We start from the raw sequence: 17,820 nt of genomic DNA, 5'->3' as shown, positions 1-17,820 counted from the left end.
CTTCCAAAATCTCCACAGCTCACATCTTATAACACTTTCATGTGGGCCATACAGATTACATTTCCTGCAACACTAAAGCAGCTTTTCTAGTGGGTCAGAAACATGATAGGTTTATCAGCATGGCCTGAAAATAAAACTGGGGGGGGGGGGGGAACCTTTAGCATCTACTTAATGCAATGAAATAAGGGAATGTAAAGATGAAATTTCGTGGACTTTTGAGGACTGTGCAGGAGATATTTTGTTGGGAGTGTTGCAGAGCTTTTCTGATATCCAAAAGAACAGGGGAAAGGAAGTCCCAGCTGAGAGAGCTCTGTGGCCCACTGTCTCTTCCCTGACCCTGCTGTGCAGACCATGCAGCAGTAGGGTCCAAGCCTCTGAAACGTGGCCCTACCAGGATCGCTGCAGAAATGGGCAGGATCTGCAGGGTTGTGACTTTCATACTACTGCCTCTCTTCTGTAGTCTGTACGTCTGTGTCCCCCATGGAAAGCCAGTTTCCATGGGACATGCCAGTTCATGTTTTATCTGACTTCTATATATCCCAAAAATCAGCCAGCACTGAAACACATACGGAAGGGTTATGTGCAGTAGATAAGAGTGTCTGAATGAGCTCAGTTTACCTGATTTAGTGTCCTTGCTGGGCAGGAGCAGAAATACAGTTTCTCTTCAGGAAGATTCTGGTTTTAACATATGAATCCTGACAACAAAAGTAACAGATAAAATCTAATCCTGTATTTTTCAGACCAAGTGCTAAAATGATAAAAAAGTTCAGAAGAAAAGTGGGACAAATTCCACTGACTTCTTTTAGTTAGGGTTTCTGATTTATAAGGAGGTGTACTGGAATTCTGGGCATTTTCTAGATCTTAGGTATCAGACCCAGAGAGCGTGTGTTGCCTAAATAGCGGGAGGAATTTTAATCACAAGAAAAGAGTAAAACCATAATATATGAAGTCTGGCAAAATGAAAGACTTCTCATGATGAACAGTAACAGTGACCTGATGGACCTCAGATGACCGGGGCAGTAAGAAGATGGCCAGGAACTGCTGTCCTGTTACACAACAGAGGCAAGTTATTAGCAGATGAAGTTGCAAAGATTACAGTGCTTACTGCCTTCTGGCAGTAAGCCACTGCTTCACTAAAAGTGCCGACTTGGCCAGTGTCACCACAAGTAATCCCTGTGATAGGATGAGGCAAGGCCTCATCTTCCAATACATAAAAAATCTGGAGAATACTTAAATGAAATCTGTTTATGGATACTTATGGACAACTGGTGGTCAAAGTACTAGACTGCTGGGAAAAGGAAACCTAGTGTATATATTTTTAAAGAAGGAAATGGATTATGCAGTCAGTGCAGCTTACCTTCATTTCTTCAGAAGATACTGCATCAAAAAATTAAGATGATGTGTATGCATGTGGAAGCAAACAAAGACCACAGAGTTATCAACAGAAAATCATATCAAATATGTCTAACTTCCTCCTGCAACAGAACAATAGACCTTTTTGAACAGAAGGAAAATAAAATTATGTCTATTGACTTGGGGTTTTTATATTGTTTCACAGTATTTTCTAATAAGCAAATTATAGAAGTGTATTTCTGATTAAGCTGCCATGAACTGGGTGCCAATTTCACTGGAAAACTGTAATTACAGATTATAAGGAGGAGGGACCAGAAGAGAACAGATAAAATGGTCAGAGATCCAGAAACCAAGATGGAAGAGAGAATGAATGAATGGTTTGTCTGTGGAAGACAAAGTAGTCTTTAAATATAAAAAAGAGAGAAAATAAACTGTTTACTTTGCATAAGACAAAAGTAATGGGTTCAAGTTGCAAAGAGAGCTGTAGTCATTAGGAAAAAAAAGATTTGCTGGAGAGATTAGGGACCCTTGGATATTGGAAGGCTTTACAAACAAGTTGGGTGAGCATCTGTCAAAATGACGCAAGCATTGCTGATCTTGTGTTTGAGCAGAGAGGTGAGCTAGATTTCTCTTGAGGCCTCTTCCAGCTGCCTTCTCCTATAAAATTTGATTCTGTAACATCAGCAACATAATGCATGAGCTGGCTGTGGGCCTTGCCTGGCCGATATCATCAACAAGTGCTGCTTGGTGGAAAACAGCACAGGTTGTCTCAGGGCCAAGAAGCCAGTGTACTCCTTGCCATGCCCTGGGGACCTGATCCATTGGTGTCTAGATTGTCCCAGCCCTGCTCCAGCTGTATGCCTGTGTCTTTCTCACAGCAGCTCTCAGCTAGAGGATCAGGACATCTCCAAATTTTGCCTGGGGTATGGAGAAGGGATGCACCTGGAGGGTGTGATTAGCTCTGTCAGCCTAGGAAGCATTTCAGAAGAGCATCCTTAAGGATCAAGGCAGGCACAGAGTCACTGGATCCCACAATCACTATGGTGAAGGAGGTGGCCCACGAGTGCAGAAATATTACTGTTGCTTTTACTGGAATGGGGGCTGATAAACTGCCAAGAAATTGTGCAGGATCACAAACAAATACACCTTTAGGTAGTAGAAATGCAAGGTTCAAAACCCCAAAACTATTGGAGAGATTAAACCTGTGAAGACTGCAGAGCCTTTCTCTAAACTAGTCAGGATGAAAAGTCATCAGATCTTTACAAGCTCCTCTAGCTGAAGTGTACCAATGCTAACTCTTCTTTTGAATTTAAGTATTTACAGATAAAATTGTCAAACTCATTCTAAAATAAACATTTAGATCATTAGGTGTACATCTTCAATATTTCATGGGCTAAATATTTTAGAGAAAGCTTGCAGAAACAGGAAAGTTACTAGTACATATGCTCTCTAATTATAATTCCTCTAGAAATTTGCTGGGTTTTTTTAACTTCACAGAAATTCAGATAAGTTGACCATTTTAAATGTAAACAATTTTGTAATAACAACTCTAATGTCTCTTCCAAGAGAGTGATCCTAGAGGCCCAGTGCACTTTAAAAATACCAAGGAGTTGCATTACAACCTGCTGAGACATTGCTGTACTGTCAAAATGATGTGGCAGTGAGTGCATTTTGAACAGTGCTAACCTGATGTTCTGAGTCTCAGTCAGCTTTAAAAATGTATTGTGTCCTTCCAGCTTTATTAGTTCTTCATCTCTGTGTAAAGGGTAAACTTTCCACAGTCTAAACATTTAAGTCAAAGTTTTATACTTGTTGGTTCTGAATTCAATAAATGCGAATAGAAAAGAAAGATTTTGATTACTGCAATTACCTGGGCTTATGGGATGATGGTCCTGGCTCTCTCAGGGTCTGCACAGGGTGAGTTTGCATTTTCTTTCATTGCATTTTGCAGAATCTACGACCGTTCCCTGGGTGGGTCCCTCTGCAGTCAGGCAGATCTCTAGGCTGAAAATCATCAGTAAAGGCAGAATTTAGAACTGATCTATTTCTGTTCATGGACACTGCACATCCTGTGTCTCTGCTGCAGTGAGCATGTCACAGAGAGGACATGGGAGTGAAGGTCAGCTTGGTGTGTTTGCCTTGCCTTGCACTTCCTTGCATGACTTCCAGTGTGGCAGGGGCAGAGAGTTAGTTGGTAGCTGTCCTCTAGCATTTGTTGGGGTTTTTGTGAGCTATTGGATGGTTCTTTCTGGGGCATGAACCTGGCTACTGCTTCTGTTCTTTACAAGTTCTATTGCCTTTTCTTTGGCTTGTCTTCTTTGGGGCAGCCAGGAATCACATTAATGCGCACATTTATCAAGTAAGAAATATGGTTTATAAATCTCTGCCAGAAACAGAGGGATCACTTATGTAAGTTATGTACTAACACACATTACTATTAAACACATATTATTAAGAAAAGGGGCTGAAGCAGTTCAAAGTTTGCTAACCAAAGAGGGAAGGGAGCTGTAGGAGTGGAGGCATTTGTTCATTCAGATAGGGGTTAAAAAAAAAAAAAAAAAAGAAGCAAAGCATCAGCTCCTTTTTGCTTTTCCTGAGCTTCACATTCACAACTGACAGATGTGTTTCCCACTGCAGATGCCTTTTGGCAGTGCCATAAAATGGCAGCCAACCAAGCAAGCAACACCAAAGCTGCTGCCTCCATAAATAAGGGCAGCCCCTTTGACAGCCAGGGACTGGGGTCCTGATCTTTGAAACTGGATGGAAAGCCACCACAGAGAACTGTGAGGAGCAGGTGAGAAGCAGACCAGTGCAGGTGCTCCCACAAGGGAAGAGCTGGAGGACAAAGATTATCAACCTCTTCTGTGCTGAGGGGAAAGCTCCAGGGAGAGGAAAACATCATGAGGATGGAAAATACTTTTGCTTGCTTTCTTCAGTTGTTTCTGCATTTGGAAAAAAACCAAACAACAAGTTCTATTTCTCTGAGGAAGGTGGGTTCAGTGCTTCCTGAAAATCACTGTAGGGGAAAGGAAATTTACTAGTTGGGAAAAACTTCTGAGGAAGAATTAATCCTGCTCAGGAGAGGGAAGAAAGTCAGCAGGGAAGTGAGGAGGAGTGAAGCTAGTGTTACTCTCCATGTTTATATCAAATGCCTGATCTCCGGAGTCCCTTCTGTCCCAGGGATGACATGCCCACTGTTGAACAGAGGTCTAGAAGATGCTCATTTTCTGCTTGTGTGTGTGTGTAAAAGGCCATCCTGAAGTAGGTCATAACTGTGAATCAGGAAGGGCTGAGCATCACTACAGACTTACTCTCTCATGGACTTGAGGTTATTTTAGAGAAGGAAAAAACACTACCTAGGGAGCTAGCACTCTAGTCAGGTTTCTTTTAAATGTCAGCTGCTTACTATGTCAGTATAGTGGAGCTCAGGCTGCAATAACTGGCATTTATCAGGGCAACCCTTTTTTTTTTTTTTTAAACATCTAATTTATGGCAGTTTTAAGTTCCTTACATTGGGCTGTAGAAAATCCTCTTACAGATTCAGAAATGATCCCCCATATATTTATATAAACAAAGCTTAGGAATGGGAAATCTAAATTGTTAATCACTTGTGCAGTGTTCTCCATGGAAATATCAAGCAGCTCTCTTTTGAGAGGGTAAAATACCCTCTTTGCACTCCATACAAAAAGGTTTTCTTTGTTACACCTGCCAGCATGAAAAAGGATTAAATTTAACAGAGCTTAACCTAGCCATCGAGGGGAAACCATTTAAATGACTTCATGTCATGGTTTCTTTTAATGGCATTGCTCCGGTGACTTAATTTAGTTTCACAAAATATAAGAGAACTTTTTCACCTATGCCACTCAAATTTGTTGTATTTTTTTTACAACTGGTATGGATAATGCAGGCAAGCATCAGCTGTACTGCCCTGTGGAAAATATGTATCTATTTCCCTGGGGGTTTTTTATGGCATTCATCAGGGAGGGCAAATAAAAAGTTACGAATGTGCCTTATTTCCCATTATTTAATTTTATAAAGCAGTGAATCCTAATCTCATGATGAAGTTTTGGCAGACATTTGCAGAAGGCATTCTTAGTGTGCTATCTAGTAAATAAAAAATGTTGAGTATTGTTTCTGTATCGGATTATTGACATTTTCTTCTCTTTTAAGGTATTTTAAAATGAACCTGTCTTTTGTAGAAAATGCAAGCTCAGAATTTCTGCCCAAAGGGACAGAGTACTGGAAAGAATAATGTTAATTAAAACAGGAGTTTAACAATAGACATATAGGGCCTTTTTATTATCTTGACGCTTTTGGTAGCCATTAACGTAAGCAAAGAGAAATGCAAGGTGCAACAATGGGCACTAGTGGCATGAATGGGAGTTTAAAAAACCTGCTCATCAGTGCAGATGAGCTGTGGAAATCCTGTAAGAGAAGGCACTTTAGAGCTACACACAGAGGGATCCTTGATGAGGACCAGTTTGGAGCTGCTGACCTACATGAGGCCCCAGGGACACGGACCATGCGCATCTGTGACGCAGGTACAGAGCCACAAACAAGAAAATCCTAGGGGCACTTGACTTTTTGAGCTTTTGTGACCTTCCTGCCTCTAATATGCTGGTAAAGTTATGGGCATATATCATAATGGATTTTCAGTTTTAACTTCTGAGAGTAGGTCTTTAGGAAAAATAACAAAAACCAACCTGTGAATGGGCAATACTGTGGAGGTCATAAAAAACAGAGAGAAGTGTGGACTCACTTGTTCCCCAGTACTGAGGCAGACTGAGCATCTCTTAAACCAGCCCATTTTCTTCTTTGACAGAAAATGTGTCAAATTCAACATATTAATAAGAAATTTTTTTAGACTTTCATGACTATCTGAAATATCTTAAGTACAATAGGCCTAATTGCTGAAATAATTCCACTATCTGAATTGTGTTGCTGCAGATGGTATTCAGCAAGAAAAATGGAATTGTGAAGGGGTTTCTGCTGTTTTTTATTTCATTTTACTCTCTTCTTCTCTTTATCCTCAGTGTTACTAGTGGTAACAAATAGATTATTTAGAATTTGCTTTAAACTATTTATAATGAGTAACCTCACTAAGCTGAAAAGTAAATTTGTACAAAGGTCCAGGTGACATCAGCTTCTGCAAACACATGTGAACAGATCAGTGAACAGGAAGTAATTAAACCCTTTAAGGGAAACAAATCTTTCAATTTAATGGAATGAACAAAAAGATCCCTATTTGATACTTAACTTCTTGGTAAGAAATATTTTATATCAGAGAATATGCTCACTGCATCTAAGAATTAATCAAATTTTGATACATTTGGATTTTTTCATATTTGCAAAATTCCATGAACACAAGGAAGCATGTCACTTTAAAATGAAGTTTGCTGAGGTTCAAAAATTTTAATTAAGCTTAAACATAAAAAAGAAATATCAAGGAAGTATTAGTAATTTTTGTGTTACTAACAAGCAATTTTTTATTTTGTTCTTCTATTTCATCAATATGTATTTGCATACAAACACTATAAAGATTTCCAAGAGGAATAGAAAATTGAAACTTAACTTTTTAAGGAGTATATCTTTATATATGTGGTATGTTTTTTCTCTTAATATGATTAAATCCTATTATTTCTAAAATTCCCACAATAAATATAATTTCCCCCGCTTTTATTTCTGTGAAAGTTAAGGCAGAGCAACTACCTCTAGCAACTAGTCCTCTGCTCACTGACTGTGTTGACTTAGATGCTATTAAAAAAAAATTGTGGACAACCTGTGGCCTTGTTCAGCCTTGTTGGTCCATGTTTTGCAGCCATGGGCTAATGGATGCTTCTGGAGATGTGTGACTGACACCAGCTGCTGACTGAAGGATGAGATATTTCAGGTTGTAGTGAGACCTCATAACTTCCCGAAATCCTTCTCTCGTAGCCTCTGTGACCTGAAGGGTCCCTTCCTTGCTGTGCCAGGCTTTCCAAGTCTGCTTAGCACAGTCAGGAGAAAGGTTGCCCCAGCCACATTATTGATAAACCTCGACAGCCTCCGTAGTTGAATATTTTTAAGAGTAGGTTTCTAAAGCCAGGAGAGCAAACACTGATCTAAAAGAGGAGTTCTAAGTGTCTAATGTGGTAATTGATTTAATTTAGAGTAAGCCCTTTGCAAAAAGGCAACGTCCACAGATCAATAAGGATTTAATGATCTGTGCAGGTCAAATACATGTCTGTACAGATCAAATGTCTACAGATCAGTAAGTGCAAGTATATTGGACTTAATTAAAATCTACTTTCAGTGGATCACTGAGTGTAAATTATTTATTGCTGAGGGAGTAGCACTGTCAGTGGGAGATGCCACTTTCTCATGTCGCAGTCTGCTCCTGTGTGATTTCTAGGCAGAGAGAAAAGAAAATCTCCTTGGCATTGGCTTTGCAGAAGGTGGGCTTTTTTTTTTTTTTCTTACTTGGGGTAGACAGATTTGTTCATATAAGAAACAGTAAGACCCAAAACACATGCTGCTTCGTTGGTAGTAGCTGACTCTGAAATCACATCATGATGGTGAGTTTTTCAAAGTCAGATTTTGTCCTTATAATTAGCAATTTTGATGGAGTTGCTGCTGAATTTTAGTTGGAGATACCTAGTGAGCATATGGATGTCCTGAGTTTTCTTGCACTACTTGACTGAGTTTCACTATAAAGTGAGAATTCCCAGATGTCTATTTGGTTACATAAACTGTATCAGCAAACTGGTTGTTTGGAAAGCAAAGTAGACTCCTCCAGTAATCTGCTAATTTTATTTACAGCTTTCTGAAATAAACTATTCCTTAATTGTAGGTTATATATCATGTTTTTGTAAGAGTACTTTGCTTTACTCAGTCCTCTCCACATCCTTTTATTTTCCCATATTGGCATATTCAATTTTAGGAATATGCCTAGGAAGGAAAAGTTAATCTGAAAAGGTGAACTTGAGCAAGACATTGAGGTCAAGGAGTATAAAGCAGTTCAGCCAGGGAGGAGCTAACAGAAAGGCAGTTGGGATTTTAATTGCTTTTCTGAATCTATGGCTTTTTCTTGCTCCTGCATTTTCTTCTGTTCATCATACTGATCACAATACTGATCATTGCTAGGCCAGAGATAGGAATAAGATCTCACCTCAGGCAAATTTTTAGTACATGAAAGACTGAGAACTGCTCACACCTGATGGTGCTGGAGACCTTATAATGAATTACCTTGTATCAAAGTATTTTTGCGGTTGTTTAAGTAGAGAAAGGAGGTTTAGCATATTTCATTCTTGAAATCTTCCCTTCCAGGTATTTCTGATACCTGTGGCAACTGTGCCTTGGATTGCTACACTGTCACTGTGTATTTTTAGATGCAGTGGAGCATTTTAGCCTCTTTGAAAGAGTCTTGTACAATAATTTTAGTGGTCCATGTATTTTGAAAGTGTTACTTGCCAAGAATCCAAGTGCAGTTTAATAAACATATATGCATGCTGACAAAAACTTGTCAATATATCCAAAATGCCAAAGACCTTGTTTTCCTTTGACTTCTGGGAGAATTTTACTGTGGTGAAAAGGACATGTTCAGTTTAATGCTTTTTGAGTTTTTGCTTTTTTTATTACTTCCCCTGTATCCTTCAGTTTGCTGGAGAAAAAGCAAAGCCTCAAACATGAGACAATCTGCTTTTCTTCTCCACCATTCAGAAGAATATAGATTATGCAAAGCTGTTTGATAATGGAAAGGTTTATTCAACCTGATGTTCCATTTTACAGCTACTAAATCCCTGTTGCAAGGTCAGGAGAACCTTAAAGATGAGATATCTGGTGAGGTTTCTGTTTTTCCATAGGCTTCTGTTCTGTATGAGCAGGTGAAATTGTTTTTCTGTGATTACAACTGTGTATGGATTCAGGAGTAGCAAAGGTACCTGGACTTTCTAGCACCAGTCTGAGTCTGTACTTTTTGCCTCTTGCTGCTGCTCCTGAGAGGTACCAATATGTTGAAGCCCCATTACTCAGATGGCACAGAAAGAGCTTGAGATATGTGCTTCTACAATTGTATACTGAATTTCTTTTGTACTGTTGAGCTGGTCACCTTGCCTCCCACAGATGAATTAAGTTCCTTTCCCCATACCATATGAAATCCCTTTTGAGCACTACCCAAATGATGGCTATAGTTAGGATCTTGTAGGATCCCAACTATCCTAAAACTTTGTCAGTGTCCTCATGGGACAGATATATATGCAGAAAATAACATAAATACTTTCATAATCATCTATTTAAACTGCCTTACAGATTTTCATATAGCATTCAGTGTGCTCTCAACCCTTGTCAGTTTTCTTCACAGTTTTCTTTATCCCTTAGGAATAAAAGATACAAATCACCAAGTTTTATTAAATATGTATGCTGGCCCTGGGTTTCGGAATTTACGTAGCCTGGTTACAATTTGTCTGTAAACAAAACCTTTGAATCTTTAACTTATAGTAAGTTTATAATGGGACAACAAATAACATATAGCAGAGCCTGGCCTATAATTGTTTGCACTTCAAGTGCTTAACAAGTGAGATACAGAGCATCTCCCTGACAAATGTTTACCCTCCTTTTTTCAATGTGATGATGACAAGGGTTTGCATCCCTGGCTGATGACAGAGGAAGAATTTGGAAACTCCCTATCTCATGGCTGGGAAAGGCAATTCAATGCTCAGTTGGATTCTTTTTGTTTCTAGGAATGAGTGAATCAAGGAAGAGATTTGGAGGAGACCTTCTTAATCCTTTTCTCAGAGATTCTTTTCCTCTTCTCCTTTAGTTTTGACACAACAGAACTGACCTGTCCATTTTATCTTCTGCCTTGTCTAAGAATCAGAAGCACTCTCTCTGCTTACGTGCCACCCTGTATTTCTGCAGTGACAGTCCGAGGTGGGAGGGAAGGAAGGAGCAGATGAAAAATGTCCTTCTAACCCTCAGGGATGCTCAGCTCATGCCCACAGACTGATGATCCTTTGCAGTCATTATCCCAGCTGCTGCAGTTTATATGCAGAGGGGAGATTCTTCTTACTTGCTCCCACCTTAGGCTGTGAGAAAGGCTTAAAATTTTTTAAACAGAAACAAACAAAGAAAAAAAAAAACAAAGGAGGAAAAAAGGGAGAGAAAACACCTCACCAGAAAGCATCTTCAAGATTAGATGCTTGGCTGTGCAATGTGGGCTGAAATGCTTATCCATGCTTTTGTGATTAGCAGGCTGGATTATTATGTAACCCTGCATCACCAGGTCTCCCTGCTTCAACTCTCTCTCAACCCTCTTTGCTTGCATCAAGTTCCCAGTGCAATGGAAAGGCCATGGCGAAATCTCACCTTTAATATCCTTATGCTGACTTAAGCAAGGCTTTATGTGGCCTTGTTTTGTCTTACAGCTCTGATCTGATTTCATCCTGCTCTCCAGGGATGTCCTTGTGTTCTGCTAAAGCTGCTGTGGATTAGATCGTGAGGCTCATGAATGAAAATTTCCTTCTTGGAGATTCACAAGGAAATCTCCCTCTAGGAAGAGGGGAGGTTTTTCTACAGCTGAAATCAATGGCAAAGCTCTCACTAAGTCCAAGGGAACTGGGATTTGACCCAATACATTGATTTTTCTATGTATTAATCAAATTCTACAATTCACATACTGCCTTACTTGTCCAATTTTTTTGGTTAAATTTAAAACACATTGATGCTGAAGTGCAATCTCAGAATGACAGTTATTAATGGTATTGTTCCCACTGAACCCACTGAAGCGAAATGGAATCTTCCATTGACTTCAGTGTGATTTGAATGAGCCTCTAAACTTACATTTTGACTGAGTTCTTTCCTAACCTTTTACATACTGCTGAGTATTAGAATTGAGTCTTTTTTCTGCTTTCTTCCCTCTTGTGGTTTTCATTGCTGTACATTCTTCAAATAATCTATCTCACCATAACATACTTTGGGTTTCAATCACCCTGCAAAACCCCACACCCTGCTCAGATACACAGACAGGCACTCATCACCTTCCCTGTGTCCCATCAGTGCAAAAACCTTGATATGCCTCAACTATCTTTGTGCAACACAAACATACAGCCTGTTCCTACACAGCATACCAGAAGGAGAGAAGACCCAACTAATTGACCAGAGGGAACTGATAAATAAGGACGTGTTCCTACTGCCATTATCAGGTGTCACTAGCAACGGGTAGGGGAGGGACTGGGTGAGGGAAAGGGTCCCCTTTGGAAGAAATCTTTACAGCCAAATTTGCTTCTTGTCTTGTCTGATCCCAGAGAGGGGGAAACTTAGCCAGCAGCCTCAGACAGAGGTGTAACAAGCATCTATACTAATACAGGATGGGAAACATAGGCAGCAGTTTTACAGAAAAATTTTGTGCTTGTGGATTCTTATTTTGCTAACAATAAAAGACAAATGTTGAATGTTCAGACCTCAGAGGAATCTGACTAATAATTTGTATTAGGCAAAATTCATGCTAAACATAAAGTAGAAATATGCCTAAATATGATTTACTGTGAAAAGCCAGGATGGCATTTATAGAAGGATTTTACCTAATAGATTGGTTAGATATTTTAAAAGGAATTAAATACAAATGAAAACCTTTGTGATGGGGCTGATAAAGGACATTCTGAATAACAATAAAGTGTTCCAAACAGTTCCTACTTGATGACTTTTTAAAGAAACAGCTATCATGAAACAAGAGAGAGAATCCTTTAAGGGGTTAATAACTTGCTAAAAGATGGAAGAAAAAGAAGTGGGAATAAGTGGTCAGCTGCATGATAGAAGGAACCGATTTCTATGACATTCAACACATTCAGAAATGAACTTAGATATTAGCTTAAGTAATAGAAGCATTAAGTAAAGTAAAATTATTCTGTGTAGTGAAATAAAAACAGACACAAAGAGTTGCAGAAGAATCGCACAGGAGTGAGTGACAGCATGCTAGAGTGGCAGATGAAATTTACTGTCAATAGATGAAAAGGAAAATGTAGATGGGGAAACAACTATAGTGCACACAGGAATAAAATTTTAACAGACATGGCAAATTTCATTTATATAGAGTAAAGCTGTGTTTTGAGTTTGGAGTGCCCCTAGTTAAAGGCACTGTCTGATTCAGAGACTTCAGAAACCGTGGTACATGGAGAAGTCTCAAAAGAAACATGTGGTGGTTCTTGCTTTAGTAGCAAACAAAATTTACTTTAACCATTTTACAAAGCAAACACATGCTGGACACTTTTTACTGCACTAATGCAGCCTTAGCTGCACATTGTGTTCAGGCTGGGGCACTGGCTTTGAAGAAAGAAGTGGTTTTGTTGGAGTGAGTCCAGGGGAGAAAAACAGGATGATTTCAGCTCTAGATAAGATGCTGATCAAACAAAGAAAAGAATGTGTTATCATGGTACTGGGAATTCTTCTAGAGTGTTTTGTTGTTGTTTTTTTTTTATGAATAGAACAAAGAGGGAAGAGGTATCCACCTGAAAAACAGTTTCTGGGCCTTGGGCTCCCTGTACAGCTTGTTAGGCACCAGCTTGCACGGATCGAGCTATCAAAATTTTTTTTCCTCCAGCACTCATGTAGCTTCCACAGCCTCAGTGTACTGTGTCCTAGCTCCAGAGACTGGTAAAGCATTACCTGCAATATATTATTTGCTCTCACTTGACCTTTTTTAATAAAGTAAAGTCTTTAGATACAGATTCCATTGTGACAGAGATGTGTTGTAGTCTTCATTTTTTTCAGGAAACCTGAAGAGTCCACCTAAAGTTTATTAATTCTTGCTCAGGAGTCATCAGAAACAGTGTGATGTGTAATCAACCTCTCAGTGATAAATTGTCTTTTAGTGTAACTGATTTTTTAAAGATATTTCCTTAATCTAAACTAAAGTTATTTTAAATAAATATGTATTTAAAGATATTTTCTAAATCAATTCTAAATTGGACACAAGAGGAAAAATATTTCATTATGAGGACAGTCAGACATTGGAATGGTCTCCCAGGGGAAGCAATAGATTCCCCCACTGAGGAAAGTTTTAAGTCACAGCTTGACAGCATGCTGAGACATCTCATATAAGCAGTAATATTAGAAGGGTTGGACCAGATGATGCTTGAGATCCCTTCCAACCTGATATTCTATGATCTGTTCTTTGCATGTTCATCTCCCCTGTTCTCTGCATGTTTGACAGACACTGGAGCAAAAACGTTCCCCAGGCTTTGTCCTCAGTCTTCTGGCTCCAAATGATGTCTGCAAAAAATTGCACCTGCACAAGGTGCACACTCCAGGAAGCAAATGCTGTGTCTTGTGCACTGGGTTAGACTGCAGAAGTTAAAGAAGGATTTTATGTGTATTTAGAAAAATGATTAAAGAACATGATAGCTATTACCATTAATTGTTCACATCTGACTCGATAAGAACCGTTTCCTTCTTTGATATCTAAAAAAGAGACAGACAAAAGTTCATTTTTATGTGCTTTGTGTTTTCAGCACAAAAGGCTGAGCTGTTGTATCTCAAAGTTAAACTTGAAAGTACAGGAAAGAATTACATTAATATACTCATAAGCCTATGGGGTAATTTAGTTTCCATTTGAAAATACTTTTGGACTGAGACTAAAAATGAAACTAACCAAACCTCAAATCTCAATTTTACAAGGAGGTTAAAATCATAAAAGAGGGCATGTCTGAACTGTAGAGCAATACCATTTGTTGAATTTTCCCCAGGCCTGGTAGTAAACATGATGCTACTTTCTAAGCTCTGTGTGGTGTAAATGCAAAAGATGTGTCATATTAAACTCGGTGGAATAATTTTCAGGTTTCATGAGTTTGCAAACATGTCCTTATTTAGTAACACATCATGGCTTAATTTTAGTGTTGTAAAACTTCAAAAGGCAAATGAAAGTAATATGCTTTTCTATTTTTCCCTCCTTTTTATGACCAGTGTGAAACAACCTTCATACACATTAGTGGTATGTTTGAGTTCACTGTGTCTCCTGTGCTCTAAAAGAATGATTGAGTTTTGTTGCTGTTGAAATTTTCTAGAAGCCTAATGGAACTGCTTGTAATTTATCTCTGTTTAAAAGGCAGCAGCTGCAATTTTAACTGTCTTAGTAATTTGCTAGAATGAAGTCCTATCTAGCCCCAGTATGGCTTTCTATAGGTGAGAACAAAAACTGCTGTATGAAAACTTCCTTGGAGATAAAACATAGATTATTACAACACAGAGCTGTGGAAGCCTGGAGAGCTGAACTCAGTCTATTGTGAGCATGAGCAGCCAGTCCAGTGTTTAAGCCTACAGACTAGATGTTAACTAAAATTATCTGTTAAAATGGCAATGTTGTTCTAATGTAAGTGAAATATTTGTAGGCTGTGTTATCTTTTAACCACTTTCTGTAAACAAAATGAAGCAAAGTTAAATTTTTCCACATGTGAAAAAAATCTTCCAAATTCCACAGGAATTATGTATTACTGCAAAATGATCTGCACCACACAGATAAAATGGACATTGCCTAGAAATCCAACCTGTTTTAACCAAGGATGCCATTTGCACATGGCAGCCCAAAATCTGCTGTGTGTTCCTGCCACCAAGAGGGCAGAGTTTGGCCCAGTACCTTTATGAAAGAAATCTGATTTGTACATCTCTTCTTTCTGCAGAGATCAAAGACCGTTTGCTCAACTAAGTAGTGAAGGCTAGTGTAGATTTATGGAACCAATTTAGAGAATTAATAAACCACACCATAAATCTTCCTAAGGTCACACTGTATGTGATTGTGCCCATATTCAGACGTGAAAATTTGGTATCCTTCCAAGTGAGAAGACTAGCTTTCTTGAGCTTAGTTACAGTAAATAATTAAATTCATGCCCCTTAAATAATGGATCATTGAAGAGAGTGTTGGGTTTTGTTGTTTTATTTTTTTCACAGAGATTTTTAAATTATGTGCCCAGCCCTTCAAAGTACAGAGAGCTTTCAACTGCTTTGGACTTTGGTCGGAGCTGAAAGCACTTTGCATCTTGCAGAACTGAGGCCATTAAGTGGGCCTGAATCAAAATGCCTACTGAAAAAGTTTGAGTCAGAATGCACAGGATAAATCCTGTAACTCAGACTTGTCCTTAGTACAAATCAATATTTACAGTTCTCATGGTCTTAAAATGTAGCAGCTCAGCAAAGATGGTCTGTATAAAACATCGAAGGAGCATGAATAAAAAAAGAATCATCTCATGAATAGAGAGTTTTAAAATAGATAGTGTAAAAATAGCTTGTTACTTAGGAAATTTTCTCATCCTTAAACCTTACAGAGAGCCAGAGACTTGATCTTTAGGGTGATTTTGGTTTTAAGTCTTCTTGGGTTAAACTCTGCCCTGATAACTAAGCCGTTCTCTCTGCTGTACAGATATAAATCTGCTTCCACACAGCTTTTGGCCCACTAATTCCCTGTAATTAACCTTTGACATTTTCTGTGTATTTGCAGTTTTGTCACTTAAAAAACACTCTTTCCTTCTAAAACTTCAAGTAAGGTATATCTATTTTAATTTTTTTTTATTTTTTAAATTGGGTGTATGAGGAAAGGAGGAGGCATATGACTGCACACCCAGGCTTTCCTTATGCTTAATAACTTATGAACCATATTAAGCTTTGTGTGACACAAGGAAAGAGTTACATTTCAAAGACATGAAGTGTCTGCCTGCAGACCACCTGCGTTCAGCTTTGGATTTGCTGTGGTGTGTGTTATTTCCCCTTGTCCACCTCCCACAGGAGGTGACGGGGTGGGAATAGGGTCTGGTATCTCTGCATCAAATCCATCAGAAAATGGGAGTAGGCAGTGCTGCTGCACTGGGGCAGCCTTCTCATTTGCTTGGTCTGTGTGTCAGCCTCAGTGACGAGGTTATCATCACTGCTCTGGAGAGCCTGTGAAGCTGGCTTTTTTCTTTCATTAGGAAGCAGCAAAGCTCAAGAGACTGCAGGTACTACCCCATTAATAGTGGCTCTGCATCTTAACCCTGGTGACAGGGTTTGCTGAGTTTTTATAAAATATGTGGATAAAAACCTCCCCTGTATAACAGGTGTCGCTAGCTCCATTTTTGTATCCTGCCTGGGAGAACAGCTTCCTCCTAATGAGCCATTTCTAACTCCAGCTCTTGGTTTGAAATACTGCTTTGAATAGGACATGAAAGAGATACGATACTGTGTGGGAAGAGAAGGAAATACAGTGGGAGGAGAGAGACAGCAGCAGAGCTGTATTGTCATCTGTCTTGATTATTGTTCCAAAAACCTCTCCATGTGTAGTCACCTGCTCTGATGTTATTTAGTCAGAAGACCTATAGGTCCTGCTCCTGCTGAGTGAGATTGCTGGGGTAGTTTTTCAGAGGTTTTTTCTCGCCTCCTCTCTCAGCCTGACTGTGTGCTGTGAATTCTGCTTGGCCGGAGGAGATGGCTATAAGCTCAGACCACTACCCACTGGAAAGGGTAAATATCTGACAAGTCCTTGAAACTGTTCAGGTGGCTTCTGGGTGCTTGGATCGATCCTGAGCCTCAATTCCCATTCCCCCAGAGAAGCACTGCCTGTGCAGCACAACAGTCCCTGCTCTCAGAGCTAACCACTGTTTACAAAGTTAGTGGACTAAGATGCTAAAAACATCTAAGACCTGTTGAGGGCATTTCATCTGTCTGCCCAGTTGCATATTAATAGGGTGTACTGTAAACCAAGGCTTGCAGCTGAAGGGCAGGCAGCTTAGCTCAATTCTTTCAAACTGCTGTGAATGTAATTACACCTAACAAATCAGCCTTTGAATGATGCCCACCAAAAACGAAGCACACACAGATTTATTGCCTGGTCTGTGTGTGAGAAAGGCAGGGAATGTGATCTGAAAAGGGGAAAATAAAAAACTAAAGGATCCCATGCAGTGCAGACTTCTCTCTGGATGTCTAAATTGGAAAAGAGCAGCAAATTTTTGGGTTTATTTTAAATACATAACCAGGTGTTTTGCCTCTCAGAACATGTCATATCAAATGAGTGACCACCGAGGAGGTTCACAGAGGGGTGCGGAACCACACGCTGCAGAAAGTGGGACAGGGACGCTGACAGCTCTGTTCCTGTCAGTCAGACAGGCTGGTCCTGTACAGGAGACCAGCTCTGACTGCATACCTTAAAGTGCAGCACCAAACATATGTGCTTGCCTCCTTCTGACAGGAGAATAACAGTTACAAGGATCTGGAGTGATTTATTTTTCCTAAGCATTCCTGATAGGATATTATTATACGCTGGCTTATTTCCAGCAGTCGGGGTGACATCCAGTATTTTAGCATTATATTCAAAATGCACACACGTATCAGAGAAAAGGTTTCTAGCTTAAAAAAAAAAAAAAAGTTAAAAAAAAAAAAAAAGTGACATGAAAACCTTACACTTTTTGAATGCTATGCACATACTCATCAACCAGGGATAATTAGGCCTGTTGAAGCCAGTGAATACTGAAATCG

Source organism: Heliangelus exortis, chromosome 6 (genome assembly GCF_036169615.1).
Source record: "Heliangelus exortis chromosome 6, bHelExo1.hap1, whole genome shotgun sequence".
NCBI lineage: Eukaryota > Metazoa > Chordata > Aves > Apodiformes > Trochilidae > Heliangelus > Heliangelus exortis.
Note: the sequence above shows the minus strand (reverse complement) of the source record.